At 41.1% G+C, this 25,865-nt stretch overlaps 1 protein-coding gene across 2 annotated transcripts in view; it reads right to left on the reverse strand.

Annotated features, from left to right (window-relative positions):
• xpnpep2 (X-prolyl aminopeptidase (aminopeptidase P) 2, membrane-bound) overlaps positions 1-25,865 on the reverse strand; it is a 99,860-nt gene that overhangs the window by 13,339 nt on the left and 60,656 nt on the right. The window contains exons 3-4 of one of the 2 annotated variants that reach the window (XM_084353381.1): positions 20,312-20,465; positions 8,975-9,064 (exon numbers count right to left, since the gene is read on the reverse strand). The exons of the other annotated variant lie outside the window; for it this stretch is intronic. The gene's annotated coding sequence lies outside the window, so the exon portion shown is untranslated. The remainder of the gene's footprint in view (positions 1-8,974; positions 9,065-20,311; positions 20,466-25,865) is intronic. 2 annotated transcript variants of the gene reach the window in all.

Below are 25,865 nucleotides of genomic sequence, written 5' to 3' on the forward strand. Positions count from 1 at the left end.
TTCCCACCTGACATGTGTATTATAGTGGACTGTCTTTGTTTGAAGCGGCGGTCCATGTGAGGAATCCCTGTTTGCCCCTTAGCAGAGTGCTTCCTGTCCAGTGGATTGAATTAATGAATTATTCCTTTAATGTATTTGATGAACCCTCAAATTTTTTCATTAGGGTAACGGCTTAAATTTGGTGCCTTCTGAGAAGTTTTTGGAAAGTGCCCTACTAATAAACATTATTATCATTATTATATAAACAGGCAGGACTCAGGCCAATCGATCGATGCACACAGCAATTGCAAAACCTCTGTGGAGTCTCAGAGCGGTGTGTTATTGCTGGTTTATTAATCCTGTGCAGCAGATTTATGCACATACAGCTACTGATTTACAGACATCACAGCTACCTGATGTGAATACATTTTTATTAGGTAACACCTCCATGGTGCACTGGGACCCACTGGCTTTGATCATGACTTCAAAACCTGGCAGACTTGCAGACTACAGTGCTGTAGTGCTGAATTAAGACATACAGCGGTACAGAGCTGTGTCTCCTCAATGTCTTTTTTCATTAGAGGTAGATTGCAATGTAATCTGATCTTCATCTAATTGCAGTCTTGGTTATAAAGCTGTCTGTGGGCTTTAAAATATGTGAATATGAAAGGAAATCTGTTAGGTTTCACACTTCATTCAAATTTCATACCTTTAATTTAAAACTGTCCTTTTATTCAGCCTATGAGATGTGCTTGGCACATTTTTAATTCAAAACAAAGAGTCCTTTGTTTTATAGATAATTAGATGGTTTTAAGGTCCTATTGTTTTTAATTAGTCTACAGCCATGCCAGCAGCTCTGCGAGCAGTGGTGCTCAGAGCTAAAAGCTAATATCAGCATGCTAACATGGCAGATTCACCATCTTGGTTTGGGGACTGCTCATTGTTCTGACGGGGCATTTTTCCAAAACCCTGAATGTCTGAATATTGTCTCAGTGGAGCGAAAGCCCGGTTGTCCAACCGCCTGTTATCCTGAGGGCCAATTTCTCTGAAAATATAATAACAATAACTGCCGGTCTTATCCACAGTGCTCAATTGGTGGTGGCTTTGCACTAAATGGACTCTTTCTGGCTTTACAGCAAACAACATTTAAAGCGATGTTACTGTCACAGGCAAATTTCCAACGTCTACATTTCCAGGAGAAAAAGGTTAAACTTAGGAACCAACAACTGCAGGAAAGCTGTATTTTCACGGGCTGTCCGACATTTGGGGTTTTGGTCCATTGGGACATTTTTGACCCATTTGGGCTTCTGAACAATGGGCTCAAAATCTGTCAGCTCCCCTCTGTCAGTCGGAACAAACACGGCACCAGAAATCCAGATGTCCACCCTCTGGACGCTCTTCAGTTCAACGTGCTGTGATGTGTTTGCTGAGACTGCACAGCTAATGTAAGTGCATCTACTCTATTCTATCTCTACTCCTCATTCTCGTTTCTATGTCATGATTTGGTAAAATATTATTTCAATTAAAATATATATATTTATAGCAAGATAATTCTGCATGAATAAATCTGCCATAAATCAATGCAGTACAGTGTCGCCCCCAAACAGAACCTGCTTTGTTACTGCTCACAGACATATTTTTAGATATAAGGTGACCCAGTTATAGGTTGGACATGTTATTATCACACTCAGAAAAAGGCCATGGAGACACTCTGATGAGTTCTGCACCAAACAGCATGATAACAAAAATGCAGAGGATTGACTTTTCCATCTTAAGAAGATAGAGGGAAATAATCCTGACCTGCTGTTAACTGCATTTTACATTTTGACACAAGCCTGATTGACTTTGACTTTGAGTGTTTCCACTGAGGGACGGAGGAAGACAGGAGGAAGGAGGAAGTAGAGTTTTTCCTCTTCCATGACACATTTAAAAGCACCTGTAGTCTGTTGTAAAGAATTTCCATAAGCTCCTAATGTGCAGCCATGTGACTGACAGACTGAGTTGCTTACATGAGATAGGGGAGCTCACAGATTTTCTCTGGGTTCATCTTACTGTTTGACACGAGCCTGAGTGACATGAGACGACTGTAAGAATAATCTGCTCGTGGCCGTCCGTCCGTCTAAGAAAATTGTGACCAGTGTTGGTTGAAGACTGAAGCATAATCACGTCACGTCTCTTAAAGGTGCAGTCGGTTATTCTGGAGAAAGATAGTTCAAATATCGACACGTTTGAAATACGCTTTAAACTTACCTCTGCCATAAGTGTCATTTACACTGAAGACGCCACTTTTTAAAATAGCTGATTTTGTCCCAATGTATTTAAACGGCTGTATTTTACTAGTTGTTCAGTTGAACTTGACTCATGAGTTCTTGTGAGCTCTTTCTCTAATGTCAGAAAAGTACGACTCTGTGCTGAGAAGATTTTTCCCGTTGTAATTATCTAGACTGAGCTCATACCCATCCCCTCATTACACTGCCTCAAAATCTCATATGTTGAAGAAAATCTAAATGTTATTTAATATTTGAGCCCTTATGTCCAAACCACTCTTCAACGCAGTCCAATAGCCGGTCTTTCATCCCAGTTCCAAGCACAGTTGTGATGAAAAGAGCAGGTGATGAACATGACACTGATGTGTTTCACTGAAAATGGAGGAAAAACGCTGCTGATCCTGCAACATTTTAATTGCACGCCTGAAGGTAACGCTTTGATATGAAGGTATACATATCAGATTATATTCTAGCAGAGTGCCTGTCAGGACAGTAAAACAACCTGAAAGGACAAGTTCACCCCAAAATGAAAATCATTATCTTCTCACCCCCATGCAGATAGAAAGTCAGGTGAAGCCCCGGCTGTCCTGTCCTGTAATACCACTTTGTACTGCCAAGAGGCGACAGTCCGATAGCCTCCATAGTTTAATCTGGGGGATATACTGTAAGCCTTACTGAGGTAGTGTAATTAATAAATAAAATAAACTTTGTCAGAGCTGCTGTAAATCACATCCGTATTGTATCTTCTGTTCTCTTCAGAGGCTGTGTTCAGTCCCAGTTCGGGATTCAGCGATGCCCACTCTAACCAAGGTCCAAGGTCTCGGTCCAGGCAAACTAAAGGGCCGCTGGCACCACGGCTAACTGAGTCATGAGCTTATTAGCTAACGATAGCAAGCTACAGCCAGGGATAGCTAGCAAACAGCAGCAGTTGTCAGTTGCTCTGGTAGTATTCGGCCTCATTTGTGTTAAATTATACCGTTCAAAGTGAAATACTTAATTATTAAAAACAAGCGAAGTGGTGAGTTTTAATAGGGCTGTTGTACTGATGAAACTATTATAATATAAATGTAAATTAAAAGGTAAACATAGAGAAGACTTTGAGTTTGCTTCAACAGCAGAAAGCAGGGGGACTTCTTCCTAAAATATGGTGAAATACATCTTTAAAACAGGCCCCAAATAAAAACTTGTCACGTTTATAAACCTTTTTGAAATACAAGTCTGGTTCCCTGCAGTTTGGGTAGTTTAAGGTCACAGCCAGTATTTGAGAATTTATGGTAGTCACGGGCTCTTCAACTTGGCTTGTCTCCCATCCTTATCATAGAGTTCGAGCCAGCTCGCACCCAGCCCACTGCTAAATTAAGCCTCACTTACTGCATTGCAATACTTGTTGTGCAACCACACTCAACTTGACAATGAGCTCACTAAATCCTCTCTATTGCTTTGACCTTCGATCAAAAAGTCACATTACAGAGGGGACAGAGAGGTACAATATACAGCTGTTAATGTTTGGCCAACAGCTGTTATTGCGCATTGAAGTGGGAAACTGCACATGGGTCAATAAAAGCCAGTATTGGTCATAAAACTTGTTTAGTTTGCATAATTTCTTGATAACACAGAGAACAAAGTGAGGCAGATGGACAAGCAGTAAAAGTGATTATGTAACTTTAACACAAAGGTTGTAAACTGATGATGGGAAATGTTGACCCTCGAGGCTCCTTCAGTAAACTGAGTCCTCAGACATTAAAAAATAATCACTGCTTTGTTTAATTAAATGGATTTAAGTCTGTAAGCATCTTCAGGCGAGTTTGGCTGTTGCCGTACTCATTGCAACATTTATACAGTGCATCCTCTGCACAATGTGATGTTTTCAAAGGAACGCTCCCTCAAAAAGCAACGTTTGATGAATCTTGACAGGTGGCAGTTGCAGCTGTAGTCAGCTTGAATTCATGGCCGCCACTATGGATCCCAAAGGTGACTCATAGCCGAAACGCTCAGAGCGTCTCTGCAGCTCAATCCACTCGGTCGTCCATCATGTTTATTATGTTGTGAACACTCAGATTATTGGTCTTGCAGTGCGCTGTTAAGTGCTCAGCCCAGTCATCAGGACAAAATGTCAGCAGTTAACATTTCTGCAAACCACTGATAGGTTCACATTTGTACATGTCATAGGCTGTATATCAGGGCTAGACCGATTATCGACCCTGGCTGATTATCAGGGCCGACATTCAGCATTTTCCGATTATCGGTATCAGCGATTTTTCTGTCAGATTGCCAATAAAATAAACTTATTTACAAATGTGCTCCTTTGGCTCTGATGCTACATCCAATCACACAATGTCCCGTCTACAACAATATCTGATTGGTAGGGCGAGAAGGCTGCCAATCCAACGACCACAGTTCGAGACTGAGTTTCAACATTTGTAAGTGTGAAACCACTAAATATTGAACTTATCTACCTTGACAATTTCCAGCTGTGTTTGTGACTACACAAACTAGAAATCTACAGCCATGATTGTGGTGACTGAAACAGGTATTGTAAGCCAAAACATGATATTTTCCGACCCCTAACCAAGTGTTTTTTGTGCCTAAACCCTAACAAGACCATAGGCACAGCATTGTCACCATAAAGCATATAATAATTTAACCTAAAGAAACATAGAGTTGCAACATAAAGAAATGTAAAGCTTCACAATATGATGATGACTTGGCAGTTCATTTTTCTCCTGCTCACACGCCTTATTGTAAATAAGATGAGCAGATGTGCTTGTGAGTGATGTTTTTTTCTTCCGCTGCCTGCTAATGTGTGCAGTATTTATATTGGTTTCATTTTAAATTAATCTCTTGTATTTTTCTTTAACGTCTGGCATGTACAATAAACTATCAAGTGCTTAACAAACTACTTCAATAGTTGAGTTAGGCAGAAAATGTCCCACTGTTTCTTTCATACCATCTGACACCATTTCAAGCTGTCACTATGATACACTGCTGCCGCAATACTCATTTGACGCTTAACACCCTTAGCAAACGCTTATCACGCTTATAACAGGAGGTTCAATATTGACACAAACTTTAGGCACATCAGGATAATTGTGTACTTAACATCACACCGCAGGTCAGATCAGGCTCCACAATTCAGTCTTGTAGTAATAAAAAGGCTCTGTAGTTTACATTGCATATTTAACAGGATCGCTAATATAAAAAGTGAAGGAACAGCAAAGTGTTTCTGAACGTTTACTAACAGCTGGTGGCCAGTTGGGGGTGGAAGTGCTCCGTGTTTATTTCCTGCATCCACAGAGAAATGTGACATTATTCTGTGTCGGATGATTCTGCAGCATTTATATTCAGCAGAAGACATCTGAAGACTGATTATGTCAGTGTGAAGTTAATAAAAAATCTGTAGATGGACAGTAATAAAAGTATTAACATTGTAAAACTAAACACAGTCAAGTATTGTTATATCTCAGAGTGCAAAAACACAAATATTATCAAACAAACGTATAATAACTAACTACACATTCTTCTTTCTTGGTAAATGCACTACATGTGTAGTTTTCATAATGCAATCTGTATGCCGTTAGTACACGAGGAAATAATAAACTTATCCAGTTTGAACCCACTCACAGATGTCACACAGATGCAAATTGTTTTGTTTTCATAAGATTAAAGGCCTCCAAGGGTGTTTTAAATATCTGGCTGATTAGACCTCTGCTCAGTTGAAGGTAGGCAGAGCTACGCCGTGAATTATGGGAAGTCATTTCACTAATGAGAATGATAAAGTTGTAATTTGCGTGAGGGCGATGTCAGTCAAACACAGTCTGCACACACCTACACAGTCCTGATAAAAGGTCTAATCAACCAAAATACGTGACATCACCTGTGTGGGTTGATCACGTGCACAGCTTCGCTTTACTGTTTACTTTTTGTTTTGTTTGTTTCGTATTTTGATGCTACAGAATAAGAACATATAACTTCAATACGAATGCGTATGTGGTCCGAAGAAGTTAATTTCCTGACTTTTCTTTCGAGAATCCTGCCGTCTCTGTTTGTTATTAAGGAACTTATTCTGCATCGCTCAGTAAAAACTCAGTGGCTTTGTTGTTTTTACTGGAGTGTTTTTCAATCCTGGCTCTCAGGGTCCCCTGCCATGCATGTTATAGAGGTTTGCCTGCGCCAACACATGTGATTCAAATGATCCGCTGGTCGTTGAGCTCAGCTGCAGCCTGATAAAGACCCATTCGTTTTAAATCAGGTGTGTTAGGGCAGGGAAACGTCTGAAGCACAGGACTGAAAAACACTTTTAACTACAGTACTTCACTGTGTTGGGCAGTAGTTCCTCCTGTGATGTCCTTGTCTTACCGTCCTTTACCGCTTTTATTTGTTTATTTTCTTTAATCTATTTATTAAACTTTACTCGTTTTACTGCTCTTAATTCCTCTGACGTGATGTTGTCTTCTTGTTGTTCTTTATTGATTGTATTCATGTCTTTATTTGCCTTTCTGTCTGTCTGTTTTATCACTGTTAATCCTTTTACTTGTAACAACTCATATTGAATTTGTGTTTTTACCTTTTCTGTTCTGCCTCCTTGTTTTAACTCACCTCAGACTCAGCTTCCTCGTGTTTGGTTTGACTGTTGCGTGTTTATTCTGTAATATTATCTTCTTGAGTTTCCTGCTTTTGCTTGTTTGTCAAAGCACTTTGTAAACTGTGTTTTCAAAGGTGCCATATAAATAAACGTATTATTACAATACTGTAAAACTGACTTGACTATAATTGAACCTATAGGTTGATTTAAAAACGTGATTTTCAAACTTCTATTCTCTGAACTGTTTTAAACTGTGATTTGTTATTTTGCTTTCTCAATTTGGTGTTTATTTGGTTTTAAGTGTACTCTCTTGATATCATTAAAAAATGAAGGCATGCCCTCAATGGCTCTTCAAGATGTAAACAAAATTTGAATAAAAAATCGTCAATATCAAGTCATTTCTGATTTGTACATTTACTCAAGTACTGTACTTAATTACAACTTTGAGGTACTTATACTTTACTTGTAAATGTTCTGGTACTTAATACTTCCACTCCGCTACATTTTGGATGCAAATATTGCACTCTGTACTCGACTACATTTTTGTAATAATTTTAGTTACTAGTTACTTTGAAGATTACATGCTGCATCCAAAGTAACACATTTTTAAATGAATTTATCGGTAACCAGATAAAGAAAAACACTGATCCTGATAACCAGAAATATTGATAACTGGCTAGGTTGATAATTGATCAACACCTCATATACAGTATGTACATTAAAAAATGTATAATTTACTTTTACTTGTATTTTTGATACCTAAGTATATTTATTTCCCAAAAATTACTTTTGATACTTTAGTATATTTAATTTCAGATACTTTTAATCATGACTTTTACTGGAGTACTATTCGTATGGATGACTTTCACTATTTCCAAAGTAATATTTTAACACGACAACTTTACTTTTACTCAAGTTTGACTTTTAGGTACTTTAACAACCCTGGTGTGTATTATGTGTATTAGTGTTTTTCTTTATTTTTCTCACTTTGTCACAAAACCTGATTAGAGTAAGTATGTGTTGTGGATTTAGGACAGGATACATGTGAATGGGGAGAAATAAAATAACCACTTCTCCAAACACGACCACGAGGGGTCACTAGTGTCCAACATATCCCACCTCCAGTTCTCTCCTCAGGCTCAGTGAACACCCTGTTCTTCAAACACCAAAGCTCCATTATAGCTGCTCTCATTCACAATATACATCCACTGGACACAAAGCCATGTGTGTGTTTGCATGCATGTTTTTGAGTGTGTTTGTGTGCGTCAGGGGGGATTCAGCGGCTGTGTCGACCATCGGCCACGCTGCAGCCTGGTGATGAGACCGAAAGTTATGGACCAATATTAATAAATGGTAGCCCTGGCAACAGTGTTCGGTGTGTGAGTCAGAGGAGCTCAGGCAGAGGGGAAGGCAGGGCACCGTGGCCGAACATGGATGCTCTCTGAAAAACCTGGCTGGCTGTGAACCAGTGTCACATCTGCTCTGAGCGAGAGTCACAGGATGGAACTGAATTATAATCAAATCAACATGAAATAATTGCATCATTTTTTTGGTTTCAGCACTAAGGGGTTTTGGAGATTTGGAGATTTGTTTGCTCGTGTCACTTATGTCAACACATATCAACCACACAGCACTGCAAATCAAAGCAATTACATTTAATGGCTTGTGTTAGAACAACGTGAAGGATTACAGCCCAGTAAACAGTCGAGGAGGAATACAGCATGGGTGTTCCTCACGCTGCCCTGCTGGGATTTTTGGGATGAACTGTGACTGTGATGCACATTCTCTTGTATCTCTGAGGAGCGGATGATATTTTTAAAGTGACCATAATGGTCGTTGTGGATTTGCAGCGTTGCTAACTTGGTATAAATCAGTTAAATAGTGGATGCCAGCCTCCAGAGCCCTACTAGTCCTTTTAATTTGGTCTACAGACGGACAGAAAGTGGAAGATAATGAGAAAACTTTCACAAATTAAGAAAGAGAAAGGCCATAGAATAAATAACTGTGAAGTCGTTGCAGTCCTGTCCTGTTAAGCATTACCATCAAGTGTTGTTGACTTCAGTCACGTATACACAGTGCAGTCCTGTATGCGGCCGTCAGTCTCTGCATAAAGTAAACAACAACTGGCTGTGTTGGGGTCACTCACTTCCAATCTTCGAGCTGCCTTTGTTTGCTGTGCCACTGCAGAGGCCGGGGGAAGCTGATTACAAATCTCGCCACTTCCCCAAGATTACAGCTACATAACACAGAAAAAAACATTCACTGCTCGAGGCTGATTTTCATATTTGCTCAAAAGGATAAAAGTTGTTTTTTTGTGTTAGTGTTAGTTTTTAGACTTTTTTTCTTACACATTGTCCCCTGGAGGAGGACGACCAAGTTGCCAGGATATAATGTTTCTGCAAACCACAGATATTGTACTATATGTATTTTGTACAACATGTGCCATATCACGTTCCCATTACATGTCTAATACATCTGTTTTATTGTGTATGAGTTACAGGCGATGAGGTTTCCAAACTGCAGCGCAAGTCTATGTTTCAGCATTTGTAAGAGGCAAAGTACAGAATAGTTTTGACGAGGGACCACAGTGCTTCAACATTCGTAAGCACGACACCACTGGATATTTTTATATTATATTGGATTGGATATGGATATATGTTTCCAGCCGTATTCGTGACTAGAAAACCAGGTGTTTTTAAGGAGACTTGGGAACATTTCCAGCCATCTTTGTGGCGACCAAAACAGCTATTTCAAGCCAAACCATCAAGTTTTCACAACCCTAACTAGAGCATGGACACAGTGTTGTGACAAGAGAGTAATAGAAAATTGTAAAATGTAAAGTTGCAACATAAAGAAACATAAAGCTTTAACTTATCTGTGGTTTTACATAGCAATAGGCAAATACAAATTAATAAAGAAGAAAAAGATAAATGATTAGGGTCAAGTATGTGTACACAAACAAGGAATTTGACTAATATTATTGACACTGTGTGACTAAAAGGTGGTGCTAAATAAGTTTTCAACTGTTTTATCTTGTAGTATTGTTTAGACTTGCAATAACTCCTTTTTTGGCCATCTCTGGCCAGAGGAACCCTGCTATGAAAGCAACATTGATATATTATGACCTTTAAAAGTTTACGTGTCCAACTTCTGTTGGTTTCATTTGGAGTCGTGTTTGTGGCCAAGTATCCACTCTCCTATTAGCTCTGTTATGGTCACGCACAACTCCTGAAGTGTTATGCTCTTTAGTTGCTACTAAATAATCAGCTACGCCTACAACATATTCACTTAATGTGCCTGTTGCTGTGATATACAGTGTAGGTGATGTACAGAGGGTTATCAAAGAGTTTTTGCTGACAACAGCTGCCAGCTGCGACTATAATTGAGACTCATGAGAGCAATTAAAACATTAATTTCACAGGACAGAAAAAAGAAAACAAAAAAATGGCTGAAAGACATCAAAGGGTTTCGTAGAGTTTAGTCGGACAGTAATTGTGAGACTCATTTACATAAAAGGAGTAATTTGATCCATTCTGAATTATAAAAAGTTGATTATAGCCTCTTTAACTAATTTGTTATCAAAGCAAGGACAAACTAATAAACAAGGACACTAAACTCCTTAATCTCCTGTCAGACACACGCTACACAGGATTGCAATTGGCAGATTATAACTTGTACACATAAAGTTAAAGATTAGTTAACAAGCAAAGCAAAACAAAAATATTTTTCAAGAACAAATCAGCCTTCGTCTTTAGTTATTTCACAAATGGTTGTGATAAAAACGCATTGAGTCGCTCCTGAAGATCTTTGAGACGATGGTCAACCTGAAATTGAATGTTTTCTGGATTGATCGTATTATAAATATCACAACCCAAAATGTGCAACAGCACAAATCCTTTTTGACTGATGTTAACCAATGTTATTGTACAATTTCCAAGTTAAACACACTGCACGATATCCCTATTTTTTTTAGTAGATTTCATTTGAGATCAGCAGTAATCTGAAATAAAAGCTGCATTTGGGAAAATGTAACCTCTTTTCATCTTTCACATAAAGAATCCCAACATCTTGAAGAAATTAGGAGATTTCAGCACCAGCTATATAAAAAACGTCTTCCCTTTTTTCCTTTACGACACAATAATTTGGGGTGCTTTGGCAGGGAGGAATATCTCCTCCTCTCATTGTGATGACAAAGTGCTCTTAAATAGAGCTGGGAGCCCAAGTGAAACCAGATTGTTCAGCCAGATAGAGGAAGCAGAAGATAACAGGCGGTAAATCAGACGCAGTTGGGAGACAAAGGTTTGCAGCCGAGATTCACATACAGAGCAGGAGTAACACCTTCCTGCAGTAGCAACAACCAGGAGAGTTATAGCTTCTGTAAAAATATGCCCTGTATAATGTTGTGCTGACGTTTTCATTGCACCGCTACATACCATTTTCAGCATAAGTCTCTCGATGTAAGCTACAGTGATCGTGACATTCACAGCAGATGAACAAGACTGAGGCTGCACTGAGGAACAGTGATGCTTTGAGCTAAATGCTAACGTCAGCATGCTAACATGCTCACCATGATAATGTTAAAATGCTGATGTTTAGAAGGTTTAAAGATGTACTATGTAACATTTTGGCATCATTAGATATTTTGTTGTCTAAGGAATACATCTTATTTCTCAAGTCACAACTGAGTTTTTCTGTATTAATAAGCTGAGTAATGCTGTTTTCACTATGAGAGAAAAGTATATTACAGGAATGCAATGTTGATGTAGTCGGTCGACATTTTACGTTCAGTATCAACATTTTTGCATCTTGCCAAGTATGTTTAATAACAACATTTCCTCATCATGTCAATGGTTGACATTACACTGCAATCAGAATACTGCTGTTGCTGATGTACTTGTATATAAACATATTTTCTCAGAGACGGCTGTTTGTTGACATATTCGGGCTGGAACAAAGTAGTGGACCTGCTGACAGACGGACAAACAATACCATCTGTAGAGCTAAGTGAAAAGTAAAATCACTGTAGCAATTTTACCCAACAAATTGCGATCACAGTCGAGTCTCTCATTCCTCCAGCCGTTGGAGAGAAATGAAAGACTACACCAAATCAGGCTGCAGAGATGATATAACATGGACTGGAGGACTCTGAACTTTAAAGCAGGAATGCAGATAGAATAACAGCAGATTTTAGGCAGTAGCTGATGATGGAGTCCTGAGTGCGATTGCTTGTCGATTCAGCTGCAGATGAATGAGCTGGCTGGCTTTGATGCTGCGGCAGGTCACATGCCTGCTGTCCCTGTGTGTGTGTATGTATGTGTGAGGTAATGGGGAGTGAGATAGTGAGAAATACTGGGATTACTGGAAGGTCGGGGGCTGTCAGATGAGATGGATGCAAGACTTCTCCTTCGGCGCTCCAATCACACACACTCAGAGGTGGAGGGGTTTGAGTCCTGAGGACGCCAATGCTTCACTTACAATGCACAGACACACACATGCTTTTAGATGTGAAAGCATGTGCACTCATGCTCACAGTAATACATGTGTGTGTGTACAAGCGCGCATGCAAACACACACAAACTTCAGCCATGCGGTCGGCACTCAAACTGTACACATCCTACTGGGCTGCGCTCCAATCAGCAGGATTAATGAAGAGGTATCGCATTTTACAGTAAAGCAGCGTGTGGGGCTCTGGGGAACAAATGGCTGGAGTCTGCAATTCCTCAAGTCTGTCTTCAATAATGTAATCGACTTTTAGGTTATGAGATAGCATGGTTAAGGCAATTTGCAGAACTTTGTGGCACGGTTGAGTTATGTTCCTTAACAAGACCATCACATGCAATCTGCTACGTCCCACAGACCGTAGACCCTCATGAATACCTACTGTGTAAATACTGTACGGCTGAGAAAAAGCATGTCGGTGTAATATGTCAGGTAGTATTTAGAGAAAGAATGCATTATCCTTTAAGAGGTTTTGTGAAAAGAGTTAATAACTTAAAAGTGGTACATTTAGTGAAAGCCGGAGATAACCTTGAAAAACTAACACAAGCCTGGAAAAAAACCAAATTGCTGCCCACTAACAGCTCATTTTCAGTGGTAAAATACAAAGGAATACCGACCACAGACACTACTGCGGCTCAAGGCTTTTTCTGTGGTACATCTCATCGTTAAATGAGGTTGAAAACACAGTATTTTAGGTTTGTTTGACAGTAATTGTGCCCACATTCAGAGGCTGATTTTGGGAAATGATGATTGTGATTTGACGAATAACTGAGGGCAAGAAATGGCTCATTCAGTGGTTCTGTCAAGGGCACAGGCTGCTGCCATCCCTGGCAGATCCAAGTGCAGCTGGTGAGGTGGTGGCATGTTTGGCAGAGTTGCAGGATGATAACTGTGTGTGCTCGGTGTGAGGTGACAGAGTCTTGTTCCAGTCCTCCGGGGCTCTGGACCCTCACCAGGGAGACTTGTTACGCTTCCATTTGTCTCTCAGAGTGACAAATTCCTAACCGCTGAGGGAATAACCCGACTTGTTGCAGGCGAGCGAAGGATCATATCAGTAGAGAGTACAGTAGATGAGTGTTAGAGTGGCAGGTTGCAATTGATAAAGGCCTGATACAGGCTGGAGTGAGTGTGTGATATGTTAAGAGTCGAGGCAAGCAATTCCGAAAAAGTCAGACTAATCCCTTGTTATCACAGTGTTTGTCTTGGGTCGTGATGAAAGCAGGGGAGCTTTGGGGTGTGTAAGCAATCACAGGCCCAGTTATGTGTATTTGCGTGTGGGCATGTGATTTCTGCAGTCTGGGGTCTATGGTGCGCCTGATAACAAAAACAAAGGTCACACTGGAAAGGCCTGATCAGCGACCCAGATAATGAGTGTGAGAGAGACAAATCTGAACGATATCACAGGCTGAGGTCAAGAAAGTTGAGTTTACTCTCAAATCTGAAAAGACTGAACAGGCATTCAGCGCTGTGTTAAAACAACGCAAAGGCCCCAAAATTGATGGGAATGTGTTGCCTCAGGTACCAGTGAGATATAAAACACAATCCAGGGAGTCCCGTTTGTGTAACAGATCCACGAATTTAAAGGTTTAACAGACGCCAAACACTGCACAACAGATTATAAAACTCTGCGGGAGTCATTGGACAACATTTCAGGGCAATCCATCCAATAGTTCCTGAGATATTTATTTAGCCCTTCTTGCACTGAAAAAATCATTAATTTGTCAGAATAAAACACGAAAAACAATCAAACGAACGAACAAATCAGAACTAAATCAAACTATTTCACATAAAAAAAACATTACGGTCTTTGAGTCTCTGATAAAGTTGTGACTCCGTAGAGAGGAAATAAATCTATACTTGAAGGAAGTCCTTGGAAATGGCATTGTTTTATTTGGCAACAAAGGTGTAGGTGGAAAATAACTACTTCTTACAGTTGAATACAGTTGATGTGCAGGAGGCAGCTCTGTGGCTCCAGAAATAGCTGAAGCCGAAAACCAGCATGGTTTCAAAACAATGCACCGCGCACTGGACCCCATCAGACTTCCCTTGGCTGATATTCTGAGCCTTTTTAATGACCTCCGGTGGCCAGAAAAAAGCAATGAAGTCAGGCAAGAGCTACACGGTCCACAGGAAGGTATTGACTTGAGGGACCAAAAGAAAACACCCAAACAAGCAGGCAGGCGAGTCAGTAAACAGGAAAATACACAAAGGAAGGCACCTGGTTCAAGTGCACGGTGCCTTCAGGGACACGGGACACACTCCGGCTCATGCTGTGTTGTTTCCTATTGACACACAGTGCTTCCTTACTTTCGGACATCCTGTGTGAGTGCGTGTGTGTGTGTGCGTGTGTGTGAGTCAGTGTATCTGTCATTATGTCAGGTTGTTTGTTCAAACAATATCTATATATAATTGGTATCATTAATTGCACTTTGGAATTTGCCCATTTTTAATTATGTAGGATGTTACTGTGTGTGGAGGAATGCCATTGTGTTTGCTAATCTCCACGGATGACCAATTGATCAAACGCCATCACATGTGCTTGTGGAGCCCACACAGACATTACGTGCCTCAATTCCTGCAGCTTGATTAGAAGTGGATATTCTGCTTTTCCACTAATCCCTAATCATGGATAAGTTTTAAGTCCATTAGGGACAGCAGGTTGGAAGCAAATGAGGAAAAATCTAATGATAAATCACTCGAAGCATTTGCTAACTGCAAGGTTAATGAGCCACAGTTCTGCTTAATGTGGCTTTAATCAATATTACTATAATAACAATGGATTAAATGACTGTGTGTAGTGTTAAAGGTGTTGCTCACAGTGAAGAGCTGACAGAGTTATCCACCAACTCCATAGATTCTCTTTTCAGCATCTTTCAGCTCATTGTTTTGGTTTTGTCGCCTGGAGCTTCACCTCATTTTGGTCCTGATAGACAAATGTTTCTAAAAACCCACTGTACTGTACTGTATCTAGCACCGAACAGCAGGCAGACAAAGTCAATGACCTGGCGGACATAGTCGAGCATTTAGCAGATATTTCTTTCTGGAGTTGGAGAAAAAAAAAACCCCATAACATCTGGCTTTTGTCTTCATTAAGACAGGGTACAACTGGCATTCATTCCTGGGTAAACTGACTCTGCGGTAGCCACGGGTATTTGTCCGTCCCAGCTGTGATGGGAACATGACACTTGGGTGGACACGCCACCTTTCGCCCATTTCCGGCACGGTGCAATGACACGTTGGTGCATGAATTGTTTGCCATCCATCTCCATCCAAGTAGTGTTCGAAGATCGTTCAAGTTGGTTTTGAAAGAGAGACTGAAGTAAAAGATATAAAAAAGTAACCACCATAACATTCTTACTTGCCCCCATGCTGCTTTCTACTGTTCCCTGTTTTTCGGTGCATTTGTGATGACGAACTCGACTACTGGCAATGGGAGAGGAGTCAATCGCATACATTGTGGTGTTAAAATGGTTTAAGAGTCTGCAGACATGCTCGCGGTTCTGGTAACATCTGGATGCTAACAGCAATTCAAATGTTGACCTGATGATGGCGCTAGATTAAAAACAGGATCACCGAAGTTATAATAATTCATCTCTGGGGACCATGACTGACTGACGCTGCCATCCAGAGAGCTGTGCAGCTGGCAAGGCTCTTGTGTCAGAGTCATTTATTGCAGATTTAAACATCGGCCTAATAAGAGAATGTAGGGCATTAAATAATGTAAAGAGCTTGGATTAACTGAACAGAAACAGAAGTGTTCTTCAAGTTTCACATATAGCTGCTGAAACAAGGAGAGTATATCAAGAGCTTTGACTCGACTTACGACAGTGTGAGTATTGCGCCGCTCGTGTCCGCACATTCAGGAGCTCATAATAAGCTTGTGAAGGGATTAGCGCTGTGCCTAACTTGACCTCCTGACCCCTCAGAATAAGGACTCTACTGCGAACAGACAGCAGCTGAAGAAAAAAAGGCAGCCACCTCTCAGTTGCTGCAGCTTTTGTCTTGTCCCCACAAATTCCTCTTTCCCCCTTTTCCCCTTGTAAACTGCTCCACCATAGCAGGCTGAGCCCCATTACAAAGGGACGACTGCATGTCAAACTCGGCCAGTCAAGTTGGCCCATTATACGCACTGGTTGGGGGTTAAGCTGTGCTCAGGCTAACTCTGAAACAGAGCTGAGGCTGCTGTCACAGGGAGCTTTAAGCCCATGAGCCGCTTTTTTGGTGCAGATATTTGGAAAGCAGGGGAAGACTTGAGAGGAAAACACTGTAAATCCTTATTTTTTTTGCTTGTTAGGGTGTAAAATCTCATCATTATCCTGCATGGAAACTGCCATGTAACAGGACAAAGATAATGAGGAAACTTGGAGACAAACTTGGTGAGGAAGCCAGAGTATGAGGATGAAATCTTAATATTAGAGATGAGTCATTGTTTTGTGAGGAAAGAAAAGCACCTCCATGATTTATTTATAGATAAAATGGAGACAGAAAAGAACAAAATATTCATGTGTTGCCTGTTATAATATGAATGTGAGTGCTATAAATCATCCTACCATCCTAAAAAATCTGATACTAAATACTGTGCACTATTAAAAACTACGATCAAAAAGAGCACTTATCTAAACGTGTCACTTCAGTCAGAGTATAACAATACAGTTCATGTGAAATTCAGCTGCAGGCACTGACTTTTCACCACAGCTCTGGTCGCATTTGTTTACACATGAGGGTCTTGAAGGGTTGTCCCATTTTATAAGGGGAGATTTTAACCACTACCCCATGCAACTCTTCTCTGAGGGCCAACGGGGCAATCGAAAACCAGGGGTAGGGATATGAATTGGAAATGGGATCGAGCCTATGAGTCAACAGCCATGCTCGCAACTCAGTGAGGCTGAATGGTATGCCCAGTGGGCTAAATGCGAACAACAGCATGCTAACATGCTCAAAATGACAAGAAAAAGTTATTAGAAAACTTGGGAGACAAAAAGCCAGAGCATGAGGATGAAATCTTAATATCAGAGATGAGTCATTGTTTTGTGAGGAAAGAAAGCACCTCTATGATTTATTTATGAATAAAATGGAGACAGAACAGAACAAAATATTCATGTGTTGGATATTTAATATCAAAGTGAATGCTGTAAATCATTCAACCATCCTAAAATCTGATGCTAAATGGCGTATATTGCGCGCTATTAAAAACTACGATCAAAAAGAACACTTAAATTTGGCAAAACTTGTCACTTCAGTCCGAGAAAACAATAGAGTTTATGTGAAATTCAGCTGCAGGCACCGACTTTACAGCCTCTCTTGGAAGGAGAATAAAAAGCAACCTCTGGGCGATGAGACCCTGCTGCTGCAACCCTGTCATCTGCAGGACTTTTATTGGTGTCAGCAGTGACCAATGGAAAAATGGAGCCGCTGCAGTCGGCACGCACACGCTGACCTCAGTCGACATATCATCCAGTCAGCCCGTCCGTTCAAACACCTTCTTCTCCCGGCTCTGATGACAAACGCTATTTATAGCACGTTTTAGCTGTTATTACTGAGCTATACCTTTCAGTGTACCCTTATCTACAATCTGAAGTGATTAAACCAGCCCTCATGTGCAAGGCTCTATCACTGTGAACAAATGTTATTCTAGCCTTTAAAAACTGCCAACCCCTGACAGTCTGACAAACGAAGCATGTCATTGAATATATCATTGACAAAGACAGAACAGGGGAAGCATTGTCGTCATGATCGTTGCTGCTGCAGCTACAGGATTTCATATAGTTGTGCATTCTTGTACAGGCTGTAATCGTGCTGTGATTTAAGGGTCAATGTGCTTTCGATTAAACATAACTGTCTTTGCATGCTACACATAAGCAGTCAATTAAACATATCCCTCACAGGATATAACGTATGTGCGTGTGTGTTAACACTTAGTTTGGCAACGTGTGATTTCGTGTCCAAGTACACAAAGGACCATGTTCCATATTTAATAAGTGATGGGGAGTGGTTCTGTTAATTGACGGGCCATTGTGTCGCGTAAAGTTTTAGCCTCCAGTCAGGTTCAAGATCTAGAAGTTCTTTCACTCTTTCTTTATGCCAACTGTTGCCATCCATGTGTGTCATTTATTGTATGTAGCCATGCAACACCCAGTGCAAAATGTAATGCAGTGCAAAAATGAAGCTTCAGGTCTCAACTCAGATCCCATCCCTAGAATCAAGACCGAGGCCCAATCCCAATACAGCTGATCCTAGTTTGCTGACAAGTAGCTAACTTTACATTATTATTGCTATATTCTCTCTAAATTAAGATAAAATGACAACATAACTGAACAAAATGGTCAAACCCGGTAACCAGTGAGGACCAGCTCTCTGTGGATTCATTATCTCAACCTGTAGTCTCTAACAGTGAAGAAAAATAAGTAAGACTCCTTGGCAAAACAAAAGCATGGTGCTCATAAATCTCCCAGAGGCCCCTCTGAGATCCTCCAGGCCATCACTGCAGCGCAGCAGTGTGATACCCACTGGGTTAGGGGGGTCATAGAGGAAAGGGAAAGGCATGACACATTGTAACAGCGGGGAATCTGAACTCCTGCTGAGCTGCTGCAACCCATCATGGAGTATTTCCTGATTGTATGTCTAACCTTTCAGCAATTTTTGGCGACAGCATGCAGTGCGTAACATGCGTTTTGCCTGGGGAGGCATGTTTGCCATGTTACAGACAGTGCAGTTCAAAGTGAAGGAAAGATGTTCTCATAGAAAGGGATACCGTTTTATTTTGAATAACCCATGACCTTAGCAAATCAACTATGTCTGTCTGATGTACGTGGTAAAAGTACATATTTCTGTCCGTCTATCGGACTGCACTGTTCAGAGGGAACAGCTTTGTCCTGAGCTGTCAAAGAGAAGCTTATGTGTCTGTTAGGACTCGTAACATAAAGCGGTTCCAGATACACAAAACATAAAGGTGTCTGTGGAGCTCTTACGGCCATTTAAAACACTGTTGCAATTTTTTTACACCAGTGTGGGGACCTGCAGTTAAACAGGTAGTGAGTCCTGTACATTTGTCATATTAAAGAAAACTCTTTTGACAGATTTAAGTGCTGGTAGCTCTATATTTGATGCTTCACATGACTTCAATAGAGTCTCTTTAATGTTTTTTTTTTCTAAGCTAGTTCCACTGAGACAAAGTAGATCAGTAACCGTGATGATCAGATGTGCAGTAGGAGCTTTTATGGCGGGGATAAGATACCAGCTGTGATGCGGTGCTCAGGAAAGGTGCCATCACAAAGGTGCCATCACAAAGAAAGTCGAATAAAGTTCAGTATCGTCTGGCTTTCAATGTCACAGATGCTCAAACGCTTACTGACAGGACTGAAGCTGTACAGCACCATTTGAGGAAAAGGATGAGCCTTCTGATACAACCAGATTGTTTATTGGCAGTCATTCAGAAAGCCTCTGTGAATTTTCTTCTTTCCTCTGGTTTCACACTATCCATCAAATGTAGCAGCCTTCGGAAAACTATGCACTTTTTTTGTGCAGATTTTGAATTGTGATTATAACCCAAATATTGTAATGTCAAAACATAAACATTTTAAATCATTCCCTTGTGATACACCTAACTATGAAAGTGCAATACTACATTTTTGTACGACCACTTCAAACACGTAAAACAAAATACAATTTCAAAGTTGGCTTTTGGGAATAATATCCTCTGTGGTGAAGACGATATAAACTTGTCACATAAGCTTCAATTACCTCTCAGTCTCAGCGATCGAATGGGGCTCAGGTGTTTAATGAGAGATGTGACTCTGTGAGCTCTGAATCATTAGTAAGTGGATTTTTGATTGCTCTCTCCACCAACTTTAGTTATGGTTAGTCAGGCTGAGCTTGGATTGCAATAAGGAAAAATAAAACAATGGTTAAGCTTAAGGTTTGGACGACATCTCATGTTCCTGTGCATTATTTCAGTTCTTTAACAGCAACAGTCTGCGTCACCTACCTTGTAGCTTTTCATGTATTGGGCCTTTAGACACCAGGTCGATGGTTGGCCCATATCGGGGTCGACAGTAAGCTTTGTGGACATAGTTGTTGTGGTGTGTCGTGCATCAGTGGCACTTGATGGCCCTTGTCTGCGGCTTTTTGGCTGATTGGGCCTGTGAGAGAGAGTAAAGCAAATCAATGCACAAGAAGAGAAAAGGACAAAGAAAGGAAAAGCCCCTTGAGCCTGTTGATGTAGTATCTGTTCTCCCCTATTTAGTTTGGTTTCTTCCTAATTTTCACCCCTGAAAATATCCACAGTCCCAGGTCTTCGGTGTTCCCTTTTTTTGGCCGAGACACAGGCAACCTTCGTCAATGCTAGTTCTTTGATGTCTGTCTGGCGTGCCTGTCTCGTTTGCACTCTGCTGAAAAGAGTCTGTTTTTATCTGTATTATCTTTAGTTTTAGTTGTTTTTGTCTTCGTCGCCACGGACACAAAGGGAATTTCCGAAAGGATAATAAACAAACTTATCTGCACTTGTTTTTAGCCTTTGTGCCTATCTGAAACTCTCGTCTGCTTGTCATAGATGTGGATTAAATGCTTCTGTTGGCATACTTTACCAACGCATAATATTTCATTGTGTTAATAAACAACCACCATCAATGACACCTCTGTCATCACACAATAACCTCTTCACCTTAGCCTCCACAGGCCAGTCAAAACAAGGACGACGAGAAAACAATGGTGCTTAAAAGTATATTAAGTCTACAGGTGCTTAATATCAATGATGAAGAGCCTGTTTTCATTGAAACAATGGCTGCATTCTTGGCCGGCCTGGTGGACGTGAAGGCGATGTCCAGGTTGACATTCTTCACCACTTCCTCGACGCATGCTGCGCTACCTTGAGGGCCTTGAGGAGCCCGCATATTTTCCAGACTGCACATCCTCAACAGTGATGGAGCAGAGATTCCAGCGGCTTATAGGCAGCAGGTGTGAGGCCAAGACGGACTTTCCAAGGATGTTAAGTCAATGGAAGACTCATTAATGTCCTTCCCCTACCTCTGCAAACAAAAGGACAGGAATGCAGGAGGATGCCTGTCGACATGCCGCAGATGGAGGAGATACGGTCCTCTGAATAGGATCCTGATCACTGGTCAAAGATAGTTTACACACTGGGGGCTTGCTGGGACTTTTTCAGCTGGGCCCTAATACAAATAAAAACTTAAAACTGCAGGAATAACAGCTCTCTACAGGGCTTCAGGGATTCAGTGTTTGTCCTGAGCAGACAATACAATAATTTAAAGCCATCCGGTCGTAACTGTTTCTCAATTTGTCTTTGTGGTGAAAAGTTTAACTCAGTAAAGAGGATTTGAGGAAGGATGTATTTGTTTATAAATTGGTTAAACTTCAAGAGAACAAAGAGCAGTCAGTCAGCAGAAGAGGGAACATATTACCACTTTCTTGCGTCTGCCGTCTGACTTTAACCACATTTTAAATATCTCCATGGTGATTGCTGGAGATGGGCTTAAGAGCTGAAATTGCACATAATTGGTCTATCTCAGCTTGAGTGAATTTTCAGAGGACTTAAAGTGCAGAGAACAAACAACGAAGCTCTTAAACAGCAAAACAAGGACAGAAAAAAGGCCCTTTTGGCCAACAGCACATGTGAGCTCTTAGAATATAATCAATTGATTTATGATTTTATTTTTCTTTGTCAGAGAAAGTATGGTTGACCTGCTCGGCTGTAACCAAAGACAAAACAAATATATGTTTTATTAACAGATGCATTTATTAACAGTATGGATGATAATTTAACAAAAGAAAATTGTCCAAAATATAAAACAAACATATAGAATGATTCTCAATATTTATTTTGGATGGATGGTTCTGTTTTAAAAACTAGACCCTCAAACCTTAACAATGTTAGTTCATATAGAGCTTCTCCTAATGCACAAGGCAATACAAGCTGATTACTGTACAACATACGACCTGCCCAGTGCAAACTGGAAGAGGGACAAAGTAAAGAAGAAGCTGGCATAGAAAGCTGAACACTTTGTGACCTGAAAGACATTTTTCTGGAATTGACCAAACAAGGGGGGTGAAAAGAGAAAATTACTAATTTACTAATCGTATAGACTAACAATAGACTAATATTAGGCGGAAAGGAGGCCTTACTTGAAGAGGATGTCCATGTTGCATGGTCATACTATATCAAAATTAAATGTTGCTTCACCAAGGTAAGGCATAACATATGGTATGGTTTGATTCACAAACTCACACTGCACCACACATCTTTTCTTGAATAATCATCATAGGCAGGTGCTGTGGACACCAACAGATTTTGTTTTGCTATGTGATTGGGTAGTCATTTTAGCAGCTGGCAGATAGCGTCTGGTTACTATGGAGACAACTGAAACCTATTGCATGAAGCATAAATTGAAAATGTGGCGCAGCTCTTTAATTTCTGTCGAGCAGCATTCATCAACAGTGCTGAGCGCCCATAAATCCTTACATCAGGCGTTATCCAGGCCTTCAATTCATTGGCATTATTTACATTTGACCTAGAAATTACTGTCGATGTTTATAACAAAAGCATAAGAAAATCCAGCTAAATTGGTTTTGCTCGCAAAAACAAAAAGCAAGGCCATGTAGCTGATCTTGCAACATCAGTGACAGTGAATTGTTATATTAAAACAGGTAATAAGGTCATTTCTGTGGATGTAAACGTACAAAATGAATTTATCTGCAAGCTCTCCACTCGCATGATAATTTACTTAAACTTTTCACTTGTTTATACTGTAGCTAAATGAGCAGATTATTATTAAAACACAATAACAAACACTGCAAACAAACGACCAGATCCATGTCAGTGGTGTTGTCTTTACACTGAGCATTTCTGCAGCCACTGTTGGAAAGCAAACATCAACCTTTAGACTGGTCACCATGGCCACTGGAGTTGCCTCAGCTGGCTTGTCAAGGTGTTTTAATGGGGCCTGTTGATGGATGACTCCATTACTGTACCACAGCATGCTGTGTCACCTCCAGCTGCACACAGCACTGGCACACTCCCTTCCCCGTCCGAGGATGTTGTTGTATTGTTTGCACGGAAGGAAATTAATATGTTTAAAAACAACAAACAAACAAATATATCTCCTGCAGAAATACTTCCTTTTGATAAGATAAGCGCTTGACAGCAGCGAGCGGCCGGGAGATGAGGCAAGTGTTGTTGACCACAGTGGCGACGAGGCCTACATCCTGTCGGAGATGGCCTCGATGCTCTGTCCTGAGGATCCAGACCACAGCACCCAGGCTGAAAAGAGGTCAGGCAGCTGCTCTTTCATTTGACTGAACCGCTGAAGCAGAGCAGCGATGGTGAGGAGTGAAAGACGGAGAGTAGAATCGGCTGAAGTGAAGCCGCCACAACAAACAAGGTATGGCCCAGATCAGGGTGCTCCCCCATCATCATCCTGCACGCTATCTGAACCACATTAGTCAAGCTTGAAAAGACTCCCCCTGCTCGCCACAAGACCACTGAAGATGGACGAGCAGCAGGGAGGCAGATGAAATGCAGGTAAAGCAGAAAAAAGGAAACAGACAGAAAGGTAGAACTTTTCTGCTCTGTGCGAGACAAAGGCCAAGACTTTTTGTCTGCTCGCAGCCACATGGGCTCGATCGCTAATAAATCCCAGGTGTTCGTGTCTGTGAGGTGTTAAATCTGAAGGGTCCTGCCCTCCGTGGCCTCGGGGTAGCACTGAGCTGCACAGGGTGGAGGACCCGAGAGACCTGACCAAGTCACACAAGATCAGATGTTGCATTTATTCTGTTGATTGAAATTCAAAAGCTCATTTGTTTTACTAAAAGTTTCACTGGTACACAAGATGCTCGTCTTTGTAGATCCTAGAAGATGTGAGTGTGTTTGTGTGTGCATGTGAAAATGCTGAGGGGCATTCACTCTCAGATTGATATAGCTCCTCAGCCTACCATCAGGGGTCTTGTGAAAAGAGGTGATAAAAAATTTACCGCTTTACAATAAATTTTTCACTGACAAAAAACTTGGACTGTGCCAGTTAGTGAGGGCTAGCAAAGGAGGAGACGTTCGGGTCCAGAGGACTTCTAAGACCTCCAAAACAACATTTGTTGATACTTAATTGAAAATTATCTGCTCACTTACTTGTTTCATTTTACCGTGATTGATTAAAGAGCTCCTATTGTTTCGCACGTGTTACCATTTTTAGAGCGAGAACAAAATAGAACATGACTGGAGGGAGCGAATATCATTCAACCTGCTGATTAGATCTGCAGCGAACCAGGATATGAAGCTTGGATGAATGTGGTCAGGAGACTCACTAAATTACCTCTCTGTTCAACTCTGAGGCTTACAATAACACACTTTAAATGTGTTCCTTTAGGCAAATTCGACAATGCAAACATGTAAATTGAGATGAGAAGCCAATTTCCTTTTCCAATTAGGCCCTTCATTTAGTTTTACTCCGGTTTGCCAAAAAACTGCCGCTGCAATCCAAACAGAAATCAAACAGAAATAAATCAAATGCATCTCGGACGCGGCGGAGCAGGAAACGCACATTTGCTTCAGACTACAAACTGTTTAAATTCCACAGTGAAGGAATGTGTCGCTTACATTAACAGTTTGTTGCAGGCTGATGTGAAACAAGGAAGTGGGTCGCAGTTTCAGTCGTGTATTTGTTGCGAGAAACGTGAGAAACTGAGCCTGACTAAACCCGGCTGAACCCCACTGAGCTGTCGGGCACCTGTTTTCTGCAAACGCCAGCGAGCTTCTGCACCCTCCACTCACCATCCCTCCCCTCCCCCGACGCTGAAATCTTGTCCTCAAGGGATTCAGAGTCGTCTTATCACAATTCCTCTGTCCTGGATTATTCCCATCCTGCGCAGTGACTAGTGGGTGCCAGCAGGCCACGACTGCCGACACAGATGGGAGTCCAGGCCTGTGATGGCTTCCATATGTCACATCGCTCTTGCAAGTCTGTGCTTTTTTTTTTTTTTTTTAAATGTTTTCTTTCCATCTCTCATCTCTTTCTCTGTTTTGCTCTTTAAAATGGCCTGAGCAGGGAGGGAGAGGTGAGTGGCGTCGAGGTTGGAAAGGGTCAAACGTGATGCCCATTAATACATTTCAGTGCAAAGCACGGATTCAGGCTCAGCTTGAATTCTACCTTTCGCTGAATGATTATTGTGAGGTTAAACACTGCAAGGTTAAAACAGCCACATTTTACTGCCAAAAAGCCGACAGGAGATAATTTGTACGTTTTGGAGTGCCCTCAGTGTCCGGCAGGGCCTTGGAATTGGACCCATGGTGAGATTTCCCACCATAACTCCTTCTCCCATTAACTGTCAGGGGCTTGAGACGTCTTAAATCTGCCCTGGGGACGCTGTGACATGGCTCCATGTTGTTGCATGGTAAACATGAACCAATCGGAAGCTGAAAAAGCCCTCATTGACATTGCAACACTGGGAGGTTTTCCCAGCTTGACTGACACATGAGAACGGTAATATTCCCTGTCTGATTATAATCCCTGTAGTCGACCTCATTAGCCAGGCAT

This window comes from Pagrus pagrus (genome assembly GCF_965226575.1).
Source record: "Pagrus pagrus genome assembly, chromosome: 5".
Lineage (NCBI taxonomy): Eukaryota > Metazoa > Chordata > Actinopteri > Spariformes > Sparidae > Pagrus > Pagrus pagrus.